At 47.3% G+C, this 23,374-nt stretch overlaps 1 protein-coding gene across 1 annotated transcript in view; it reads left to right on the forward strand.

The window, feature by feature from the left end:
- PPM1H (protein phosphatase, Mg2+/Mn2+ dependent 1H) overlaps positions 1 to 23,374 on the forward strand; it is a 293,423-nt gene that overhangs the window by 220,872 nt on the left and 49,177 nt on the right. The window lies entirely within an intron of this gene.

The following is a 23,374-nucleotide window of genomic DNA, read 5'->3' on the forward strand; positions in this document are numbered from 1 at the left end:
GCTCAAAGGAATGAGCCAAAGCTCTATTTGGCCAGACCAGCTTGAATCTGAATCATAACTCTGACCTTTCAGAATAGCCAGAGTTGGATAAACTACTTAACCCCTGTGAGTTCAGTTTCCCATGAATAAAATGTAAAGAATACTCTCTGAAGGGTGGGTGTAAGGACCAGCGGTAATGAGCTGTCATTATTTCACCACCTTTCACCACAAAAGAGCTCTTGGCAAAGGGCATCTTATTCTCCAAACACACGTACCTATATAAGTCCCCCAAACCATTTCTGTGGGTCAGTAGTTAACATTGACTAAGACCTCATCTGTTTATTCCAACTGAAAATAGATACGATGATAAAGTAGTGAAACTTCATAAGGTTGGTGTAAGGACGAAGCGAGGGGACAGTGCCTGGCACCAAGGAACGTAGGGGAAGGTTTGCTCTAAGATCCTGCGATCCTGACCGGGGAGCCCCTCGACAGTCTGGAGGACAGCAGAATGAGACAGTGGCCTCTTTCCTTGCCACGCCCCCAACACAGGCTACAAAGTAGATTTCATTATCTCTTCTTGTTTGACCAAAATAGCTGTAACAGATGGTCACAGCCCAGATTCCCATGGGGATGACTTTTAGGCTGAAAATCCACTCCAAGGGTATGTATTGTCTTAAAGGAACAGTCGAGCTGCCCGGCCAGGATCAGAGGCTATCCTGAGGCATGTCCAGTTGTCCTTTCTCATCCAAAGAGATCCTCACCAGTATCCACCCTTCTTCTAGAGCAGGGTCAGCAGTTGCAGTCCGAGAACCAAATTCCAACCCCCTGCCCCGACAACCACCTCTTCCTGTAAATAACTTTGAAAAGTACAGTCAAAATCTTTTGTTTATGTTTGATCTTTCACTTCATGCGACAGCAGAGCATTTGAGTGGTTGCAGCAGGGGCTTAAAAATACTTACTCCTGCTCTAAAACATGATTGGATTTATCAGAAAGGGTTTACCATATTTGCTGCTCTGAGCTCTGAAGTTTTGTTACTCCAGAATGGGTTTCCTTGCAAATGTATTTTTATTCAATCAGCAGAATCAGCACTCCTTACAGAAAAGTTTCAGGTGAGGGTTCATGTAATTCAGAAAACCGTAGAGGCGTTTGGTCTGGTCTTTGTAGAATTTGGAGAGGTGGACTGAAAATCATTCCAGTTTAGGAACCCACGTGGTTATAAACACATAAACAAAAAGAGCAAAGCTAGCAGACAGCGAGGAAAATGGCCAAAATGGGGGAAGGGTGTGGCTGTAGGAAGTCAGGCTGAGATGGTACCGGGAGAGCATAATTGAGAATGTGGGAAGCCAGACAAGAAGTTGAGGTTTACTGTGAGACCCTGCTGGTTACACTTTTGTGTTGCTGAGGAGAATGAAATGATAAAAGCAATGCTTTAGGAAGGTTATTATACAGTAAGAGAGGGAGAATGACCAGGAGAGAAAGCAGATTCAGATATCTAGAGAAAAATTATCATAGAAATATGGATATGAAATCTCCAGAGCCAAATAGAGGGATGGAAGCAGAAAGCAGAGAAAGCAAGGAAATAAACAAGAAACTAGATGGTTTTGGTCAAGGGATAAATGTAAGGGGTAAGTCATCAGTTACTCTAATTATAGTGGTCTGTCAGCCCCCAGAGGGGCAGCCCAGTGCCTCATCCTGTGCCTGACATGTAGTTGACAGGCTGTGATTATTGGATGAAAGGTGTGATTGACAGAAGTGGATGGGGGTGGCGGACACACAGATGGTTGATGGGAAGGGTAGGAATGAGAAGCCAGCACACAAGCCATGTTGAGCTTGAGGCAAGGCTGTTTGTATTTTCTTTCTATGCCAAAAAGGCAAATTAGATCTCAGCAGTCACAACAAACTTGGTAAACAAATGGCTAAAGATTACCGCCTTTTACAGTTTTTTTTAAATGTAGATAAGTTCAGGATTAGATTACATCCAGGTTTATACACACACACAGTTACTCTCTTTTGCTCTCTATCTAACATACAGGCACACACATGCATTGGCAGGGTCTTTAGCAAGTGAACAGTCCATAAATGGGCTGTATTTAACTGTGCAGAACTCCACAGAAGGTACCGAATAACCGAGAAGCCAAGACTGAGAATGGCTTCAGTCAGATGTGATTTGCTCGTTTGTTTCAGCAAAGTTCCCTACATGATTGTTGGCTCCCAACTTTGGCTACAAGCAGAGATTGATGGACATCTTTGTTTATCTCCTATCTGTTGTTACTTAGGATTTGAAAGTGACACTTGTGGAAAAGGAGAGATCTATCTTTGTTGGAAGAAGTTGGGAAGTTTAAAACCAGTTTAGACTGCTGCCTATGTAAACTCCTTCTGCCCACCTCCCAGCTTTAATGAGTTCTTTCAAAAAATGTTTTTTTACCTCTAACAGAAAGCCTCAAACCTAGCAGTTATTTTTTCAGGACTTAAGAAACATGGACTCCCGGTTTCCTATTTTTCTGAGTTGTCTATTAGAAAGAGAAAGGCTGGCAAATGAATTAAACAGAAAGAGACAAGGATCTGCAGCCTCTTTTTCCATGAAAGCCCCAAATTACTGCCAAGGTGTTGGGATTGGTTGAAGGTGGACTGGTGGGTGTTGGGAATGCATCGTGCTCAAGGAGACAGGTTAAGTCCTCACCCCAGCCCTCCTTTATGTTTCTTGGCTTCAGAATTAGTCTTGGCCTGTGAACCTGTAAACCTTTCTAACAAGTAAGGGTTCATCCATTGCCAAGCTGTTGAAACTTTGTAGCAAAGACCTAGTTGTGGAAATGTTTATCTGCCTGCTTGTCCCTACTGGTCATGGGGCTGGCTCACAGTGATGAGACCTTTACACACGTCCTATGAACTAGGTCCATTTTACAGATGAGGAGACTGAGGCACATGGGCCAAGTTGCTCAAGGTCATACAACTCGTAAGGAGAGAAGCCAGTCTGTGAACCAAGGTGACCTCACTTCAGGGGTACACTGTTCAGTCTGGTGCTAAACTGTCAAATGCCCAAAGAGGAGTCCTCCTCCTCATTCCCATTTTGCGGCTGAGCAAATTAAGGCTCAGAGGGATTAAGAGGCTTACGCTTACTTAAGTGGCCATGAATGCAAAAATGTCAGAATAACCCAGGCTTCTGATTCTTAGCCTGGAGCTCTTTCTGATACAATGGATCAACTTTTCTTCAGAGTGAGATTAAACATGATTATTCAGTTCTGAGCTGCGGTGGAAATTTAAGCAGGGGACCTCCATCTACCAGGATCAGTGTCTCCTTGCCAGCCCTTTAGAGGACAAGAGGATGAAATAAAACATTTCAGGAGCTGCCGAGGTAGTCATTTTTCCAGTTCTCAATCTGACCCAATGGACTGTTGGCCAAATTAAACTGTGATGCTTCACACTCGTCACTAAAAGTCTGTGTGTGGTTTGGGGGTGGTGATGATGGGGACGATCCCCAAAGCACCAGATTTCCTTTACTTAGGAAAATCGACTGCTCTCATTAGAGGAGCATCCTGCCAGCTTTCTGTGGTGTGTCTGCAGCCGGGAGGAAGTGTGGGAGAGGATGTCAGCTCCGGGAAGCCCGCTCTCATAATTAAGGATGAGTCTGTTGCCTTCTGATGGGGATTCTTTCTCTCCCACCCTCGTGCTTTCTCGGAGACCATGGAGCTTGGCAGGCCCAGATTGTATAGAGGACAAAAGGTTATTGTCACCCAGACCTTCCTAATGAAATCTGTCTCGTCCCTGGCTCCCCTGCCTCCGTTCTGCTCAGATAGTTTGCACAGTGGTTTGATTTACGAAGGCTTTTTTTTTCCTCTCTCTCTTTTTTAAAAATTATTTTATAAATAGATCAAGTTTTGTTTCTTTTGGTTTTTGTGTGTTTTGTTTTTTACTGTGGTGGGTGGGTCTTTGTTGGTGCGCGGGCTTCCCGCTGGGGTGGCTCCTCTTGTTGTGGAGCGCGAGCTCTAGGACACGCAGGCTTCGGTAGTTGCAGCTCCCAGGCTCTAGAGCCCAGACTCAGTAGTTGGGACACACACGCATAGTTACCCTGCGGCATGGGGGAATCTTTCCAGACCAGGGATCGAACCCATGTCTCCTGCGCTGGCAGGCAGATTCTTTACCTCTGAGCCACCAGGGAAGCCCCACAAAGGCGTTTTCTAACAGCACTCCGGATGCTGAGTCAGTCCCTGACATGTCCCAGCTCTCACCTTCTGTGCTGGATGTCCTCGGTCCTGGCGCCAGAACCTTGGCCTTGGACTTGGTATGAGCCGTGTCCCTCCTCCCCAGCCCTTTGTGTGGAGCTGCTGTCTGTTGCATGATGCTCACTAGCTGGCATTGTGAGCCCAGCGTCCTGACCCACTCCCCTCTGAGCCATCTCAGGCCGTTATTTGCTGGCAAGCATCTGTGTTCCCGAGTTAAAACAACAGTTTCTCACAGCTGGCTTTGTGGCACCAAGTGCCTGCTCCTGTGACCGTGGGTGATCTCGCTTTCTCGTGTAGGATCTGTGTTCTTTGTGCTTTGTGTCTGGCCACATGGGGTGATGAGCAAGGCTGGGCCCCCCCACACACACCCCAGAGCACACAGGAGGGGGCCATAGCTTCACCCCTGGCTTTGGGCCAGACTCTCCAGCAGCTGTTCCTGGGCTGATGGGATTTGTTGAGAGTGAGGGCCAAAGAGGACAAGTCCATCGTGTGAATGCAAGATTGCTTCCAGATGGTTCTGGTTAACAGTAAAGTACACCAAAATTCTTTCTTTAAGCAAAGCCATTTTAACGTTTATAATGGTCTTATTTCAGGGACCAGTAACATGAGATGGCATGGCTTACTTAGGAAAGAGAGTGCTGCTTGGGCACCAGTCCTCACTCTGCCGCGGTTCTGGGGCCCTGGGCAAATCCCAAGCCTGGGGTCTCTTGTTTATAAAATACTTCCTGTGCCCTTCTCTGCCAGCCTCCAGTGGGGGTGGGCTTTGTACTGCTTTTCCGAGCTTCTGAAAAAGACAGATTCCATTAGGAAAATTCCAGTGATGGTAACCTTTCATTTCTGTCTCTTGCAGCCCTTAACTCTTTTGTGATTCCGACTTGATGACGCATCAGGGTAATTGTTCCCTCCTCTACTTCCCTTGAAACTGAGAGCTGATAAATTAGAGGCTTTCCCCTGGGAACAGAGTGCCGTCCACCGCCATTTTCTTCTCTCAGCACTCACTACCTTTATGAAGGCAAAGGGAAACTTTTCTGTTCCGTGTCCTCTCCGGCAGAGTGGCCACTAGCCCCGGGGACCATTTCAATCTAAATTAGTTAAAATTAATTAAAAGTAAAAATTGGTTTCCCACGTCACAGCAGCCGCATCTCAGTTGTTCAGTGGCCACGTGTGGCTCATGGCTACTGAGGTGGACGTGGCAGATATAGAACATTTCCGTCATCACATAAACTCTTAGCAGATGGCACTGCAGTCTAGGTAATGTAAGGGTTTAACCGGGGTGGAGGGCAATGCCGGGAGCTGTCTGTAATTGAACAACCCAGTAGCAAGGAGTTAAAAAGACAGCTGAGCCAAGATGGGGAGAGCAGAATGTTGTGGCCATGCTCTGTGGCTTCTGACCCTGCTGCTGCTGGACTCCAAGTCCAGAAGTGGGAGGTAGGCTTTCCTCTACTCTTCAGACCTTCGGGGGCAAAGGTCATTGTGTTTAGGGATGTCTGGTCTGCAGCCGTCCCTCTCTGGCAAGCCTGCTGACCATTCCATCTGCCCTGGTCAGTAACACACCTCCCTCCTCCAGCCCCTCTCCACCACCTCCTAGACTGTGCTAGCCGTTGGCACTTTTATTCATCTTGTTTTTTTCTGTCACTTCTTGGAGAATATTTCAGACCCTGAGGATTGGGTTGAAAAGCAGCTTCACTCGCAACCCTTTTCCTTTCTGGTTGAGGCTGACATTTATTCTCAGTGTGAAGCCCGGAGCCCAGCTCCGGGTTGAGCGTTGCAGCCCCCCAGCATTGGGCTTCTTACCAGCCATGCAAATGTCTTCTGGAGAGAAACTCACCAGAGGCACCCCCAGCGTGGTGCAGAGCTGCTGGGTCAAGTTCCACAAATGGTTTAGTGTCTTCCACCTTCTTCTTCATTGCTCTTTTCAATGCCCTCTGATGGTGCATTCAGGCAGGCTGACAGGGAAGGGGATAAGCAGATTGAGAAACGCCACAGAATGCTTTACGAAGCCAGCTCCAGAGCTGTACCCGCGTTTTAATATAAATTGATTTATTGAACCAAGCACAGAAGCCCTGTTACAGAAACCCCAGGCTGTGTCCTCCCGAGGACCACCTAAAAAAGCAGCCCCAACTGACACTCCTCATTAGCTTTTCCACTGATCCCCAGGCAGTTTTGAAAGGGACAGTGTCCCTCCTTTGGGCTGAATTTATATGTTGGCCATGCCTGTGGGTCTAATTAGCTCAGCATTATTAGTCCTCCGCAGAAAGCCTGCGTTTTCTAGCAGCTTGACTTTTGAGTTTTCAAGAGTAATTGGAAAATTCATACCCCGTCCTCCTCCTCTTGATTTTAATCACCTTTAACCCAGTCTTTGGAAATTTACCTGCAGAAGTCCCTGACTCCTGTGGTTGAGGTGCGTGCAGTCCCTCCTTGGTGCAAATCCTGACATTACTGTGGGGCCATAGACTTCACCAAGGAGGCTTTTTATACTCACCAGAGAAATAGCACATTTTAATTTTATAATCACTTCACGAGAAAGCAGGCCATTCCTGAGTTAAACCTGGGATTCATTTCCTCCCAGCCACTTGTATTTTCATAATTTAATGATTATGGGCCACCTTGGCTGCAGTCTGATGGTGGAAAGCAATCTGGAAATCAGAGTTAATGGAGAGAGGAGGGGTTTGGATGGCATCTCAGAGAATTTTAACCCCAAACCTCGGAAGACTGTGGTAGATTGGGGGTTGGCCGGGACAGGGATTAGGTTCCTGAGAAGTCCCCTTGTTCCCAGCTCGGTGGGGCCCGGGCTGAAGGCAGAGCGGGTCAGCCCCACGTCGGGAGGGGCTTCTCCCATGATCCCCAAGCTGCGATGATGAATGGATGTTTTCGAGGTGCATGTTCTGCATTTTTTCAAGGTTTGCAGCTCTGGCTGCAGGAGCAGCAGGGAGCAAGGCCAACCCTGCTGTGTGCAGCACATCTCCCGACAGTGACGAATGACCCCTTGCTCCCCGCCCTCCTCCCGCCGCTCTGTCCGTGAGGCCAGTGGAGGCTGAGAGATCTTTACAAATGGTTGGGAAACGAGACAGACCGGCATGGTCAGCCCACGGGGAGGAGAAAGAAAAGAAATGCCCAGTCAGCCTGCCCCGCAGTGATCGTCCACTCACTCTTTACGCATTCACAGCCTCTCGCTCTGCTTTACTGATTGGTATAAATGTCTTGTTCCTGAAGTGGTCAAACCACTTCCAAGCATTTTCCCCCTTGGACCCTGTGAACAGTCGCACACTTGTCTGCAGTCCTTCATTTACCCCCAGGCATCAGGTCTCTGCCACTTCTCCCCCAGTGAGTGCTGTTTGCAGGCACACAGTACATGTGAGGGGGTGACTTAGCTCCAGGTCATCTGGGGGAAGTTTGAGGATGTCAAGTGCTTGCCCGCATCCCTGTGAAAATAGGCAGCGTCCTGTTAGCCAAGGAACCCCAGGGCATACTTGTTTCTGTATTCGACAAACCTTTATTGTACATCTGCAGCATGTTAGACATTGAGTCGTAGTTAAGAACAAGGGATGTGGAGCCAGACTGCGGGCTGGGATAGTGCCCAGGTGTGGCTGGGACAGAGCACGTCACCTCTCTCTTCCTCAGCTTCCACATACGTACATGGGGCTAACAGCAGAACGTAATAATCGAATGGTATGACTTGGTCAGTGCATCGAACGAAGCTGGCGTTTAATAAGTGCTGTCTGTGTCTGGTAATATAATCATTAGATGTGATGGAAGCTGGAAGAGTCAGCAAGATCTGATCCTTGCCCTGGATTATACAGCTTAATAATGTGTGTTGAGATGCTCGTTTCCCAATTGTGACGAGAGGCTAGAAACTGAAAGGAAAAAAGAAGGCAGTTTAGAGAAGCATGAGGCTGAAGGGGTGCTGGCCACTTCCGTGGGGCAGGTCTGTCCCACAGCCACTGTGCCGGTTTAACTGTGAGGAGAGTTGAGTATGCTAGGAAGCCCCTCTGTCCCTGGAAGCTGCTGTGTAGTGATTATTTTATTGGGGTGGGGGGTTGTGTTTTTTGTTTGTTTGTTTTAAATCTATTCATGGACTTTGCATCCGCCTCTGTGCTGGAACTTACCGAGGCACCACTGCAGTTCTTCTAAGCCACAGCCCAGAAGCTGGGTCTCCAAGCCTCTCACTGGCCAAAGCATGCCCTCATGTAGGAAGGATCTTATCAGCTAAGACAGTGCTCACGTCATAGAGGTGTTCAGCTAGCCCAGGGACCAGCTTCCTAGAAATTGATCGAACAATACCATTTTTCCTATAAATCCATTTTTAAAATCTCAAGAGTCAGAGAGCTAGATCAGTTGGAATTTGTCGATGAATAACTAAAGCAGGACAAAATATAGGGCTTTTAAAAAGGAGGGGTTGAAGAAAAAAGGCACTGTGGCTGTCGAAGAGGGACCAGTGGTTTTGGGGAACTGAGATTGGGATTGGGGAAGACTCAGTGGGGAAGGTTGTGTTTGAACCGAAGATCTGAAACAGGAGAGGTTTCGGAGGGTTGAGAGAAGGATACGCTGAGCAGAGTGTGCAGCTCAAGTGGAAGCCCAGAGACATGAAAGTAAGTTGTGTGTTCCGGGAATGTGGAAGCTGGAGGTCATATTCAAAATATTTTGACAGCATGGAGGACTAGGCTCCATCTGGGTCCTAGAATTAATGCCTAGAATGTGCCAGGCATTAATTCTTTCTTTACCACATCATAGGGATTCCAGGGGAGAATCCAGCAAATGGGGGTAGTTGCTGACTTGTGACAGTCATTGCAAGCCAGTACAGGGTTATATCAGTCTTTTCAACCTCCGTACACACTTGCTGGTACACGTCAGCTAGATAATATTCCTGATGGTGCGTGCATGCTGAGTGCCTCAGTCATGTCCGACTCTTTGCGACCCTATGGACTGCAGCCCACTGGCTCGTTGGCCCATGGGATTCTCCAGGCAAGAATACTAGAGTGGGTTGTCGTGCCCTCCTCCAGGGGCTCTTCCCTACCCAAGGAATTGAACCAGTGTCTCAGGTCTCCTGCATTGGCAAGTGGGTTCTTTACCAGTAGCACCACCTGAGAAGCCTAATGTAAGTTAGGGAAGCTTTGAATGCCATGCTAAGGATGGCAATAACTATCATAATTTTATTTTCCCACCCTCCAGAGCTCTACACATTTATAAAGTATGAGAATGACACACGGTAGGACAGAAATACAGAGCTGACAATATATTTAGAAGGACACATAGTCCAATCCTCAGCCTATTTATAAGATCCTGTTTTTAATGAAATTCCAGAGAAGTGAGTACTGTGACCCTCCAACACATTTCCAGGTACTTTACAACAGGGAACATTGTCCTATGTCCCACCTATAGACCTTAAAGTATAAAATTTCACTCTTCCCAGAGGAAAAGTTTTTCTTATCCTTGTCACCCTCTCTCTGCCCACTAAGTTTCAGACTAGGAAACCAGTGTTGCTGGTTTCAAGCTGACAATCCCATAAAGGTGCTAATCCACCGTGGCTTCAGAGTCAAGTGGGGAGCTGGATTAAACCCCTGCGTTCTGGGCTTACCCCAGGAATCCACATAAAAGAGTGAGAAGACCACCATTCCATGCCCTGAAAGACCTCGCTCCACCTTCACGATCCTCTGACCTTCAGACAAATCAGTCTAAGCCTTATTTAGAGCAAGGACAAGGTCCTACGTCTGTCCCTCACTGAAAAGCTAAACACATCTCTCTGTAAAAACTAGACTTGCTGGTAGCAAGTGGATGCACTTTCTATCCTTCACCTTGTTACTCTGGCAAAGGCAATGAGACGCTGCCAATTCTAGGTTCAGATTCCTCTAGGATTAAATCAGCCTTGTCTGTCACCCTGGGTAAATCAAATGCTATGTGTCGTGCTCAGTAGCTTAAAGGACAGGGCACCATAGCTTCATCTATGTAGAGTGATGAGTTTTAACCATTACTTACTCATTCAGTGAACTGGGTGTTGTGCTGGGTTTTGGGGAAATAAAGAAGATTGAAGCAGTCTCTGACCCCAGGGTGCTTAAAGTCAAGTGTAGAACAAACCATATGCAAACTGGCTGAGGAGAGTTTACCCACAGTGAAGCTTTTCACCTAGGGTGGTCAAAATATTCCAGAATCCCTGAGGTCCTAGAATCTGGGATTTTTGTTTTTCAGACCTCTCAAGTGATTCTTGTATATCCTTAAACATTGACCTTGGGCAGCCCTAGACATGTGTACTGTGGATACATAAAAGTGTTAGTCACTCAGTCGTGTCTGATTCTTTGTGACTGCCTAGGCTATAGCTCGCCAGGCTCCTCTGTCCCTCCCTGGGATTCTCCAGACAAGAATACTGGAGTGGGTTACCATTCCCCTCTCCGGGGCATCTTCCTGAACCAGCGATCAAACCCGGGTCTCCTGCATGGCGGGCAGATCCTTCACCATGTGAGCCATCAGGGACGGCCCCACGGACGTGAGCAGCAGCTCACAGAAATGCCTGATTAACAAGCACTGGGCACGCTGGGCTCTCTCCAGCAGCTTATCCTGTGCATCCTCCTGCTGGTGCTTGGGAGCCTCTTTGACCACCTGCATGGACCAAAGACTGTGTTCAGGAGAGGGCTGTGGTTGGGACCTGCTGGGAAAAATAAGGACTGATGAAGCCCTTAGGTGCCAACCGTGGGTCAGAGTTGAGTCAAGCCTTTCTTTTTCCTTATCGATACTTGTGCCCATAACCTGGATATGGTCCAGGCCCTGGGCATGGTATGCATACGTGGGTGAGGTCAGGGTATGTAAATTGCTGGGTTTTCACTCCCGTTCTTCCTGAGTAAGTGGTCCTCCCTCCGCAAACCTGCCTGCCCCTTCTGGGTGGCCTTGCCTCACTCTCGGAAAAACTGGGCATTTAAGTGTAAAGATTTAAGGTCTCTCAATTCCAATCAACAGAACAACTTGAGAGCCAGACCTCAGGTTGAAGCTACTTCTGCAATGACCTTGACTCTCTTCCATTTTGTCAAGGGAAGAAGCAGCCTGAGAAGGTGGTATGTTTAAACTTCCACGCACCTTCCATAAAAACCTGGAAAGGGAGTAGACTTCAAAAAATTTTAAGATCTACTCGGAGCATGAAGATTAGTCATATTAAACATTCCTGTTGCACATCATGCCTCTAAATGGTGTTTACCCACATCCACAGCACTTCAAGGGCAGGCAGAGGACCATGATTGAGAGCGCAGTGCACTTTGCGGCCCATCTGGCTTAACCTGTGTGGTTTCCTAGCGGTGTGACCTCTGTTTTTCTTCTTTGTATAATGGGGTTAATGTTAATACCTGTCTTACAAGGTTGTTCTAAGCATCATTTAGGTTTTAAAAATATGAGTGCTGGGACTTCCTTGATGGTCCAGTGGTTAAGACTCCATGCTCCCACTGCAGAAGGCATAGATTCGATCTTTGGCCAAGGAATTATGATCCTCCATGCCGCATGGTGGCCAAAAGTAAATAAGTGCTTTAAAAAGTGCTTAGAGTGAAGTGGTGGTAGTTTAGTCACTAAGTCGTGTCCAATTCTTGTGATGCCATGGACTGTGGCCTGCCAGGCTCCTCTACTATGGGATTCTCCAGGCAAGAATACTGGAGTGGGTTGCTGTTTCCTTCTCCAGGGGATCTTCCTGACCCAGGGATAGAACCCAGGTCTCCTGCATTGCAGGCAGATTCTTTGCCAACTGAGCTATAAATGAAGCCCGAAGTAGAGTGAAGTGAGTGCATAATAAACATTGGGTATATTAGAATTCTGTAGGTGTTTGGGGTAAGATGATGGCTAAAGCTTTAACAGTTGCTGCTTTTGAAGTCCATCATTTGAAGCAATAGTGAAAGTTTTAGTTGCTCAGTCGCGTCTGACTCTGTGACTCTATAGACTATAGCTCTCCAGGCTCCTCTGTCCATGGGATTTTCCAGGCAAGAATACTCGAGTGGGTAACCACTCCCTTCTTCAGGAAATCTTCCCAACCCAGGGATCGAACTCAGATCTCCTGCATTGCAGGCAGATTCTTCACTGTCTGAGCCACTATTGGAAAATAAAAAGCAGTGGGGCCACTCTGACTTCAAGAGCCAAGAATGCTATGTTCCCCGACACACATCACTTCCTCCTAGTAATACCTACCCCCAACCCCTAAGCAATGCCAGCAGCCATAGCCCCAGGCCTGTGCTTCTTACCCTGAGACTTGAGTAATGTGGGAGTTAGCAGAGGATCCCAGAGAGTATAGTAACCCACAGGATAAGCATCTAATTCACCAGAAGATTTGGGGGTGAGGGAAGATATTTTTGTGTGTTGAAGTAACTGTTGATCAGGTGTATGCTCTGCCCAGTGTGGTGTTGCCAGTTCAAGGGCACTTGAATGAACGTGTTGCAAGGACATAGCGTAGGCTAGAGGCAGAGTAAGTGCTTCTCCCAGGGACTAGTGTAGGACCTGGTGCTCTGGTTTATAAGTGTCTGCATGAAGCTTTGTGAGGCATGGCTGCAGACCAGCACGGAGGAACCGGCCTCTGTAGTAAAACTCTCTTTGTAGCAAACAATGTGCTATTTTCTCCCCACCATTCATGGATATGGGGTCAATTTTGGTTATTTCCTAACTTGTATGTACTGACTTGGTCTCACACATGTAAAGGCCAATGTCAATAAAATTCTTGTTTGTTTTAGAATGAGTGGTCCCTGAGGAAGCAGAATTTGTTCCATATTTGTGTGCTCATAAAACGAGGATCTCTGATTCATACCTAGGGGAGATCTAAATGTTATTGATTAGAACATGAAGCTCTCCTAGCCAAGTGCTAATGCGCACCAAGTGGATACCAAGTCAGAAATAATTTCCAAATCTGAAATTTCCTTAGAAGTCATCTGGAATGTTTTATCCTGAAATAGGATTGGTTCAGTTTTGCATGTGTACGTGATTGACTATATTTTCAAAAGGCTGATTCAAAGCATGTTTTTCCATGTGAATCCTTTTCCACCACTAACTTTGGTCCCAGGAGTCACGAGATGATCCTTATTTGATTTAACCCCATATACCAGCACCTGTGCAGGTGCCTGGTACCTGGCAGGCGCTCAGTAAATATTCCTGAATGAATCAGGTAGAACCCATTGCTCTCATATGGTCGAAGCCTGTTGTCCTAGTGTGGAGCTACGAGGAGACGCCATCCAAATTCTATCCACATTTCTAGCTATGAGTGGGGACCCATTTGGGGGGTTGCAAAATCAATTTGGTATACAGAGATGAGCATTTTAAATTAAGCAGCATATGGAGAAAAGAAAATATTAAAATGGATATCACATGGCAAAGGTCAGTATTGTTTTTCTGAGGTGTGTTTGGGTATGAGTCTGTACATGCTCAGTAGTGTCTGATGCTATGCAACCCTTTGGACTGTCGCCCCCCAGGCTCCTCTGTCCATGAAATTTTCCAGGCAAGAATACTGGAGTGGGATGCCATGCCCTTCTCCAGAGGATCTTCCCAGTCCAGGGATCAAACCTGTGTCTCTGGCGTCTCCTGCATAGGCAGGCAGATTCCTTACCACTGGTGCCACCTGGGAAGCCCGTTTGGGTGTACACTGGGTTAATAAGATTGATAGGTGTCTTTTAAGTCATAAAGTGTGAAACCTCTGCTCTAACCCCGTGCATGCTCCTAGGGCACATGGACCAGTGATGTGAAAGCAAGCTCTGTTGCCTCTTGCCATCACCCGTAGATCTGACAGTAGGAACAGGAATGTTTAGGCCAAGAGAGGCATGGTTACCACCTGCAGAACTCTAGGTGGGGTCTGGTTCAGGCGTGCTGCTGGGAGGAAGAGGAGAGGCAGGCATTTCCCTAGGGCTGTGGGTTGCTGGGTGGGGGTTCCTACTCATGGATGCAAGGGTGGGGGTTCCTCAGAGGCAACTGCCATGTCAGGAATAGAGCTTGCACCCCATTACAGGGAAAGTTCTCCTGCAGAGAGGGCCGGAAGCTTCCCGCTTTCATTCATTTCTCTTGTCACTGCCAGCCATACCCAAGCTGGGCTGCACTGCACCTGCCAGCTCTCTTCAATTATGTCACCAAATACTAAGCACACTCTTACAGTTCAAGCATGCTGTTTGTGCCCGAATCCAGACTGCTGCACTGCATTAGCACCAGCACATCAACTTGCATACAGCTTAGGGCCGGCAGGCTTCAACTAATTTAAACGGCAGTCCAAAGACCAAAGGAGAAAATAGAGGAGCATTTGTTGGTGGAGCCTTGACCTCACAGGGGGACTTTCCCAGGAAATCATGTAATCAAGATACCCACTGACAACTCCTAGCACAGAAATCCAGGGACTCAAGGCATTAAAATATGACCCCATCCCTCAAAACTCAGGTTTTACAAATAAGGAAAGACTGCTTATACGATGGTGAGCCTGTGGCAGAGAGGTTGGTTCTACCTAGAAACATTAAAAAGGATGCACCTAACGCCCAGCCTACCTGCTTGTAGAGGATGATTCTTAGCCTCTCGCTGCTCACCCTGGGGCCCCAAGTGCTACCTCTCAGCCTTCTCCGTGGCTCTGACTTGATCCTGACCTCATGAAGTTTGGTTCACGTTCATCCTTCCTGACAGTGCAGGGACATTTTTGCAGCATATTAAGATGTCATCCAAAGACACATGTAAGAAATTGAGGGGGAGTTTCTTTTTTTATTTTTAACTGGAGGATAATTGCTTTACAATGTTGTGTTAGTTTCTGCTGTGCAACGACGTTAATCAGCTAAAAGTATACCTACATCCCCTCCCCTCTCGAGCCTCCCACCCTCCCCCCCGTCCTGCCCCTGCTGGTCATCACAGAGCACAGAGCTGAGCTCCTGTGCTGCACAGCAGCTGCCCGCTAGCCATCTGTTTACACATGGTAGTGCATATTTGTCAGCACTGCTCTCTCAGTTCATCCACCCTCTCCTTCTCACCCTGTGGCTGCAAGTCTGTCGTCTACACCTGTGCCTCTGTTCCTGCCCTGTACCGTTTTTCTGGATTCCATATATATGTGTCAGTATACAAGACTTCTTTCTCTCTTTGTGGCCATGGGAAATTTCTTTACTATGAATCTTTGAAACCAGGGAAAGGGCCCTCTTAAAAGTAGACATTAAAAAAAAAAAAAGATGAAAGAGTTGGACGTGACAAAGTGGCAACATTTTGTATTGCCTTAAAGGAAATTCGTGGAGCGAGGAGGGAGAGTGGGTCCCCTGCCGCAGGGCCACCTCCAGGAGCAAGATGTGGCTCACTGAGCCCTGTGGTTCGGCCTGGGGCGCGACTCCTTTGGAAATACAGACGGCTGGTAGGAAAAATGAAACATGACGTGATTGCCAATCCCACTGTGCTTTTTCCAGGAAGATCTGGGGAGGATGGGTGGGGAGAGGGGCGAGTCGGGGGAGAACCTTTGCAGATTCTTCTGTGAATTGCTTCACTGGGGTTCTGCCAAGCTCTTAAAAGCCACGAGGAGCAGTTCGGCTCCAGGCATGTATCTGTTCTGACCAGCGAGGCCTGGGTGATGCTTCATCCTGGGCCTCCTGGGATTCAAGCTTCTATGGAGATTTGGGTGTGGGAAGACAAAAATGGAGACCAGAGCCTAAGACACTTTGTCTACTACCATCCTCCACCCAGACCTGCTCAGCCCCTCTGAGATGTGGGTCTGCCTGCCTAGGACTTAGTTTCTGCTCTGAGCAAAATGAGAGTTCCTGGGTCTCTTAACTCTTTCCTTGAAGAGTGCTAAGCTTCTAGGTGAGGAGGGGATGTCCTCCATTTATGATTATTTCACACCAACCTGAAGGACTCTCTTTAGATTAGCTCTGAGATAGCCTTCTGAGTCTGTGTGTTTTCACTGTATGGTGAAACCATAGACCTTTCTGGATAAAGTCGCACAGGTGCTGTCCTTCCTGCTTTGGTATCTTTGTGCATGGTAAGTCGCTTTAGTCATGTCTGACTCCTTGTGACCCCGTGGACTGTAGCCCACCAGGCCCCTCTGTCCATGGGATTCTCCAGGCAAGATTACTGGAGTGGGTTGCCATGCCCTTCTCCAGAGAATCTTCCTGACCCAGGGATCAAACCTGTGTCTCCTGTCTGATGCGTTGGCTGGCGGGTTCTTCAGCACTAGTGCCACCTTGGTATCATTAGCAGCAGTATAAAAAGTATGAATTGGGGTGTGTTGGGGGCTCAGCTGGAAGCAGTATCCTTTGGGGATGTGCTCCATTCCTGCCTGTGGGAACCAGGCCTCTGTGCTCTCCATCCACGGTGATGACAGAGGCTCCGACAACCATAATAGCTACAACTTAGAGTTAAATAGCACCTTATCCTTCTTCACAAAGGACTTTCCCAGACATATTTGCATTATTTATTTGTTTTTTGTTTTTTTTTTTTATTTTTTTTTTATTAAATTTTAAAATCTTTAATTCTTACATGTGTTCCCAAACATGAAACCCCCTCCCACCTCCCTCCCCATACCATCTCTGTGGGTGATCCCCATGCACCAGCCCCAAGCATGCTGTATCCTGCGTCAGACATAGACTGGCGCTTCAATTCTTACATGATAGTATACATGATAGAATGCCATTCTCCCAAATCATCCCGCCCTCTCCCTCTCCCTCTGAGTCCAAAAGTCCGTTATACACAGCTGTGTCTTTTTTCCTGTCTTGCATGCAGGGTCGTCATTGCCATCTTTCTAAATTCCATATATATGTGTTAGTATACTGTATTGGTGTTTTTCTTTCTGGGTTACTTCACTCTGTATAATCGGCTCCAGTTTCATCCATCTCATCAGAACTGATTCAAATGAATTCTTTTTAACGGCTGAGTAATACTCCATTGTGTACATGTACCAAAGCTTTCTTATCCATTCATCTGCTGATGGACATCTAGGTTGTTTCCATGTCCTGGCTATTATAAACAGTGCTGCGATGAACATTGGGGTACATGTGTCTCTTTCAATTCTGGTTTCCTCGGTGTGTATACCCAGCAGTGGGATTGCTGGGTCATAAGGTAGTTCTATTTGCAATTTTTTAAGGAATCTCCACACTCTTCTCCATAGTGGCTGTACTAGTTTGCATTCCCACCAACAGTGTAGGAGGGTTCCCTTTTCTCCACACCCTCTCCAGCATTTATTGCTTGCAGATTTTTGGATCGCAGCCATTCTGACTGGTGTGAAGTGGTACCTCATTGTGGTTTTGATTTGCATTTCTCTGATAATGAGTGATGTTGAGCATCTTTTCATGTGTTTGTTAGCCATCCGTATGTCTTCTTTGGAGAAATGTCTATTTAGTTCTTTGGCCCATTTTTTGATTGGGTCGTTTATTTTTCTGGAATTGAGCTGCATAAGTTGCTTGTATATTTTTGAGATTAGTTGTTTGTCAGTTGCTTCATTTGCTATTATTTTCTCCCATTCAGAAGGCTGTCTTTTCACCTATTTATTTGTTTTTTATTGGAATATAATTGCTTTGCAATGTTGTATTGGTTTCTGCTATACAACATAGTGAATCGGGTATATGTATGCATATAACCCCTCCCTTGTGGGCCTCCCTCCTCCGCCACCCCCATCCCATCCACCTATAGCGTTGCAGCGAGCCGAGCTCCCTGTGCAGTCCAGCAGCTTTCCACTAGCTGTCTATTTTAGTGTATATATGTCAGCGCTCCTGCTCATGTTCAGTCGCTCAGTCGTGTCCAGCTCTTTGCCATCCCATGGGATTTTCCCAGCAAGACTACGGAATTGGGCTGCCATTTCCTCCTCCAACGGATCTTCCTGACACAGGGATCGAACCCAAGTCTCCTGTGTTGGCAGCTGGATTCCTTACCACCGAGCCACCGGGGAAGGGGAAGCCCATATCTGTCAATGCTATTCTTTCAGTGCGTCCTGCCCTCCCCTTCAGGCATGTTTGCATTTAATCCTTGCAAACTTGCGTGAAGAACGGCAGCTGAGGAAGCACGTGCAGTGAGATTGCGGGACTTTCCCTCGTTCACACTGCAAGTCCACGTGAGGACTCAGCGGTGACTTCAGAACCTCTGACTCTACGCCCACAGCGGGCTCTGCCAAGCGAGGAGAATCCAGGAAGAGAGAGTCCCGGGGGAGGAGAGGCGTCCAAGGCCATGTCCAGAGGTTAGGGAGTGGAAGAATGTGACTCACTGATGTGTGTCAGTGAAGCCACAGAGTGCCTGGTGGAGACGAGGCCATCCCCGAAGGAAGAGGATCCGTCACCACCCTCAGAAAGGGTCACATTCTTCTTCCATGACTTTGAAGTCCCATGAAGGAAATGAAGACTTGGGGCAACACATGGTTTTTCTATCCGTCTTCCTAGTTAAAAGTCATGACTTAGGAGAGAAGGGAGATCGTGGGAAGTGATGTGTGTGGATGGTGCCAAAGCATGAGCTTCAGGTTCCTGGCCTGTGGGTTACGAAGTCAGAATGTGGGGCTCTGGCTGGGAATGGAGGAATCCAGCAAAGCTAATAAGAACTTTCCAGTGAAGGATTTGCCTTCACCAGTAGATTTAGCCTGAGCAAATAAGGAAGAAGAAAATTGTCTCGGTAACACCATATACCCTGGAGAAGTACTGTAACAAATGCTACCGCTCTGGAAGTGGCGCCTAGGAATTATCAGGAGAAAGTGACAAGCAAGGGGATCATAAATGCCATTTTTTAAATAACTTTCTGACTGTCTACTGATATATATTGGTGATAAAAGGGGACATAGGTTCAAACCCTGCTCCAGAAAGATCCCACGTGCCACAGGGTAACTAAGCCCATGTACCACAAGTACTGAGCCCACATGCTGCAAGTACTGAGCCCACATGCTCTAGAGCCCATGACCTGCAATAAGAGAAGCAACTGCAGGGAGAAACCCGTGCACCGCAACTGGAGAGTAGCCCCCACCTGCCAACTAGAGAAAGCCCGCACAGAAGCATCAAAGAGCCAGCACAGCAAAAAAAAAAAAAAATTTTTTTTAAAGAGAACCTAAAATTTTAATGTAATGGGACAAATGAAAATCCAAGGCATCACTGATAGAACTCAACCCAGAAGTTCAGCCTCAGAAGAGCTTACTGTTCAGGAAAGTTAAATGGGGAAGCCACGTCTACAGCTCATCTTTGGAGGGAAGCTCGTGTGCTAAGGCGGAGGTGGCAGCCTTCATTCCCGTATTCCCCCGTGTCGCTGGTATCTACTTTACATCCACAATTGTGCCTTCACTGTTGTTGAGATGAGGATATTACAGTGAACAAAACAAAGTGCCTGGTGTCATGAAGCTCATGTTCTAGAGGGGGAGGCAGAATATAGACAAGCAAATTAGTAAATAAGGTAGTTTCAGATTGCGCTGTGTAAGCGCCAGGAAGCGGTACATCAGGGATGGGGGGGGGAGGTCTGAGGTGGGGGATGGGTGTGGGGCTGTGGACATCACACTTACAGATGAGTGACCGGACAAGGCACTCTGAGGGCTGCACGGGGGCTGGCTCTTGGAGGGTCTGGAGGAAGAATGGCCCAGGAGGGGGAAAGAACGAGGCCACTTGCTATTAAAGAAACAGCAAGTAAGCTAGTGTTCCGAGCTCCTGGCAGAGTACAGAAGATGTCAGATCAGTGTCAGAGATCAGACCACCGAGGGCCTGCCTCATCGCTAAGTTATGTTTCAAAATAATAGAGAGCCGCGGGAGAATTTTAAGCTGAGGCATGATGACTGTGGATAAAGAGAGAAATGGTTGTGGAAGACTGGCTTACAGGCCTCTCAGCCAGTCTGAAAATACAAGCAAAGGTTTTTCTGCTAAAAATTACAGAACGGATATAGAGACATGAGATGTTCATGCGGGAGGAGTCCTAGAATTGCCACTCATCAGAAGGGTGAAAGGCATGAATGTGGCTGCCCGGGGGAATCTCTCGAGTCCAGATGTTCAGAGAATGTGATCTCTGGAGTTCCCATGTTCAGAGCATGTATCTGAAATACTGACTCCAAGGGGCAGCACACAGCCAGGCAAGGCCAGAGCAGGAGGATGTGCATGTGAGTGAGCATGGGCTGGAGCCGGCAACAGCGATCCCCAGAAAGCCACAGAAAACAAGACTGGCTGCTCTTGCTTTGAATACATAAAGAACAAGAACATTCATGAGGACAGAGGAAAGCCACTGCCAGGAATAAGTAGTATTCATCGGTTTGCTCACTTCATCAAACATCTGTTGGGCGCTCATTATACACTGAGCAGTCTTTTAGGTACCAGAAACAAAAATCTCCGTCCTCATAGAACTTAAGTGGGGAGGAAAGTGCACAGGGGAGCAGTAGGAAAAATAAGATAAAGAAGCAAAATACTTAAAATGTTAGGCAGGAGATCCCTGGAGAAAACGAAAGAGAAGGAGAATGGGAAGTTTGGGGGTAGGAGTGATTTTTAAAGAAGGTCGTTTCATTACTTGGCTTTTATTTCAAGTTTGATGGGAAAGCCATCAGAGGGTTTGAGTAGGGTAATGACGTTATGTGACATTTCAAAATAATTACTCTGGTTGCTCTGAGGATAGAGGTAAAGGACAAAACCGAGCAGTTTTCAGCACCTTCACCGCCATCCCTGCAGCCATGGCACCATCGTCTCTTGCCTAGATTATTGCAGGGAGATCCTCCAAGGCAACTGCAGCGCTGCAGGCAGAAGACGGTATGACATGAATAAACAAAGTACTCAATTCCTGCTGTGTTTCCTTCTTACTAGAGGGTCAGAGGGGAGAAGGCGATGGCACCCCACTCCAGTACTCTTGCCTGGAAACTCCCATGGACGGAGGAGCCCGGTAGGCTGCAGTCCATGGGGTCACTCCGAGTGGGACATGACTGAGCGACTTCACTTTGATTTTTCACTCTCATGCATTGGAGAAGGAAATGGCAACCCACTCCAGTGTTTTTGCCCGAAGAACCCCAGGGACGGGGGAGCCTGCTGGGCTGCTGTCTATGGGGTCACACAGAGTTGGACACGACTAAAGCAACTTAGCAGCAGCAGCAGAGTATCAGAGGGGCTTCCCAGATGGCGCTAGTGGTAAAGAACCCACTTGTCAGTGTTAGGAGTGTAAGAGATGTGGGTTGGATCCCTGGATTGGGAAGATCCCTCGGAGGAGGCCATGGCAATGCACTCCAGTATTCTTGCCTGGAGAATCCCATGGACAAAAGAGCCTGGCAGGCTGCAGAAGATCAAGGTGATGAAGTCTAGACTGTTAGCAAGAAAGATATTTTAAACATTTGCCCAAACTAGAAGCTGGATTCAGAAACAAGTATAGTCAGAAGGGAGTTCTTAGAAGGGTGGGACCGAGGGGGTTGAGGGGCACCTGGCTTGAGAGTGGCAGCAAGGGAGTGTCAGCAGAGGTGACTTAGGGTGCAAACATCAGGAGAGAGGATGCTCTTGACGTGGTCCAGGTGCTCATGAGGAGCAGTGAACAGTGAACGTCAACAGAAAGTAGGTACAAGTTGTAAAGTCAGGACTCCAGAAGCACCAACAAAACAGAGACGGTTGCTGAGAATAACAGCAGGGGAAGGGGCGAGTAAGCTTTGTGTGAACCTGAACTGCAGTCCTTAGGAAAGCGGAGAGGGAAGTGTATGTCAGCAGGAGGAGAGGTGGAGAGAGAAGCTGGAAGGGTTGGGTTGGAGAGAGAGCAGTCAGCGCCTCTCTCTGGCTTAACAGTAAGACCAGGTTGAAGGGTTGGTATCTAGTGGAGGTGGTATGATCTGGGGAACAACCTGGACTTACTAGTAAGTCAACTCAGTTAGCAGTTTTCAGCCGTTTGATGGCATTTCCTGGATGGCTGATCATGGCAATAGTGTACATGGATGTATTTTGACTTTGTAAGGAATTTGACAGTTTCTTCTCTTAGTCTTTGACCAAGATGGAGAAATCCTGTGTGGATAGTGGTTCAGCTGTTTCATAGACGGCCTGAGAGCTCTACCCAGAGTCCAGGTTCATGAGGACTTGTCTTAGTGGATCAGTGTTTCCGCCTCCTCCTGCCATACCACCCACTAGTTTTTTAAAACCACTTTTTAAAACTATTTATTTATTTGGCTGCACTGGGTCTTAGTTGTGGCACATGGGGTCTTCCATCTTTGTTGCAGCATGGGGATTTTTGTTGCTGTTGTTGTGAGATCTAGTTTCCTGACCAGGGATCGAACCCGAGCCCCCTGCACTGGGAACATGGGGTCTTAGCCACTGGGTCACAAGTGGTGGGAAGTCCCACCACCCACTCATTTAAACATGAGTATTCTCATCATCTGCCCTCTACTATGGAGTCTGTCTTCTATGTGTTTCCACCAGACAAGAACATGATTTTACAGATTGTACTTAACTTCCATCCATTTGCCTTCAAGAAATGTTGATACCCTTTGTCTGGTTAGCTTGACCTGGAGGAAGGTCTCTAAATGGCTTGATACTGCTTAGCTTTTTTTTTTTTCAGTGACCCGGATAAAGATGGCAGAGCTAGTTATCAGCTTTAATATGATATAGCATAGAAGGGGGCTTCCCAGGTGTTGCTAATGGTAAAGAACCCACCTGCCAATATAAGTTAGACATAAGACATGCAGGTTCAATCCTTGGGTTGGGAAGATCCCCTGGAGAAGGGAATGGCAACCCACCCCAGTATTATTGCCTGGAGAATCCTATGGACAGAGGAGCCTGGTGGGCTACAGTTTATCAGATCGCACAGAGTCGGACACAACTGAAGTGACTTCACACAGCATGGCAGCATAGAGAGAGAGCTGACTGGGGGTGATGAAAGGATATGTGTCCAAACATCTCTCAGTGGGCTGGAACAGTGGACCGAAACTAGCATGATAAAATTAATAAGGGAGAAGGAGTTTTCCATTCAGAATAAAATATTCATTGTATAAATATAAACTAAAGAAGACAATGAGTCAGAAAACTTTCTTGGGTCTTTTTTCTTGTGGACTGACTGGGGTTGGGTTTTGTTTGTTTGTTTTTACTCAGAGTTTCGATACATGACCCTAAGCCACACAGACATGTATACACAGACACATAACACCAATAAAAGCCACAGTAATTTAAAAAAGGGCAAGGTCTAGGGACTTCTCTGGTGGTCCAGTGGGTAAGACTCAGTGCTTCCACTGGACCACTGTCGGGGCACAGGTTCGATCCCTGGTTGGGGAACTAAGATCCTGCACACTGAGTGACGTGGCCAAAAAAAGATAAGAGCATGGTCT

The sequence above is a fragment of the Capricornis sumatraensis genome, chromosome 4 (genome assembly GCF_032405125.1).
Source record: "Capricornis sumatraensis isolate serow.1 chromosome 4, serow.2, whole genome shotgun sequence".
Classification (NCBI taxonomy): Eukaryota; Metazoa; Chordata; class Mammalia; order Artiodactyla; family Bovidae; genus Capricornis; species Capricornis sumatraensis.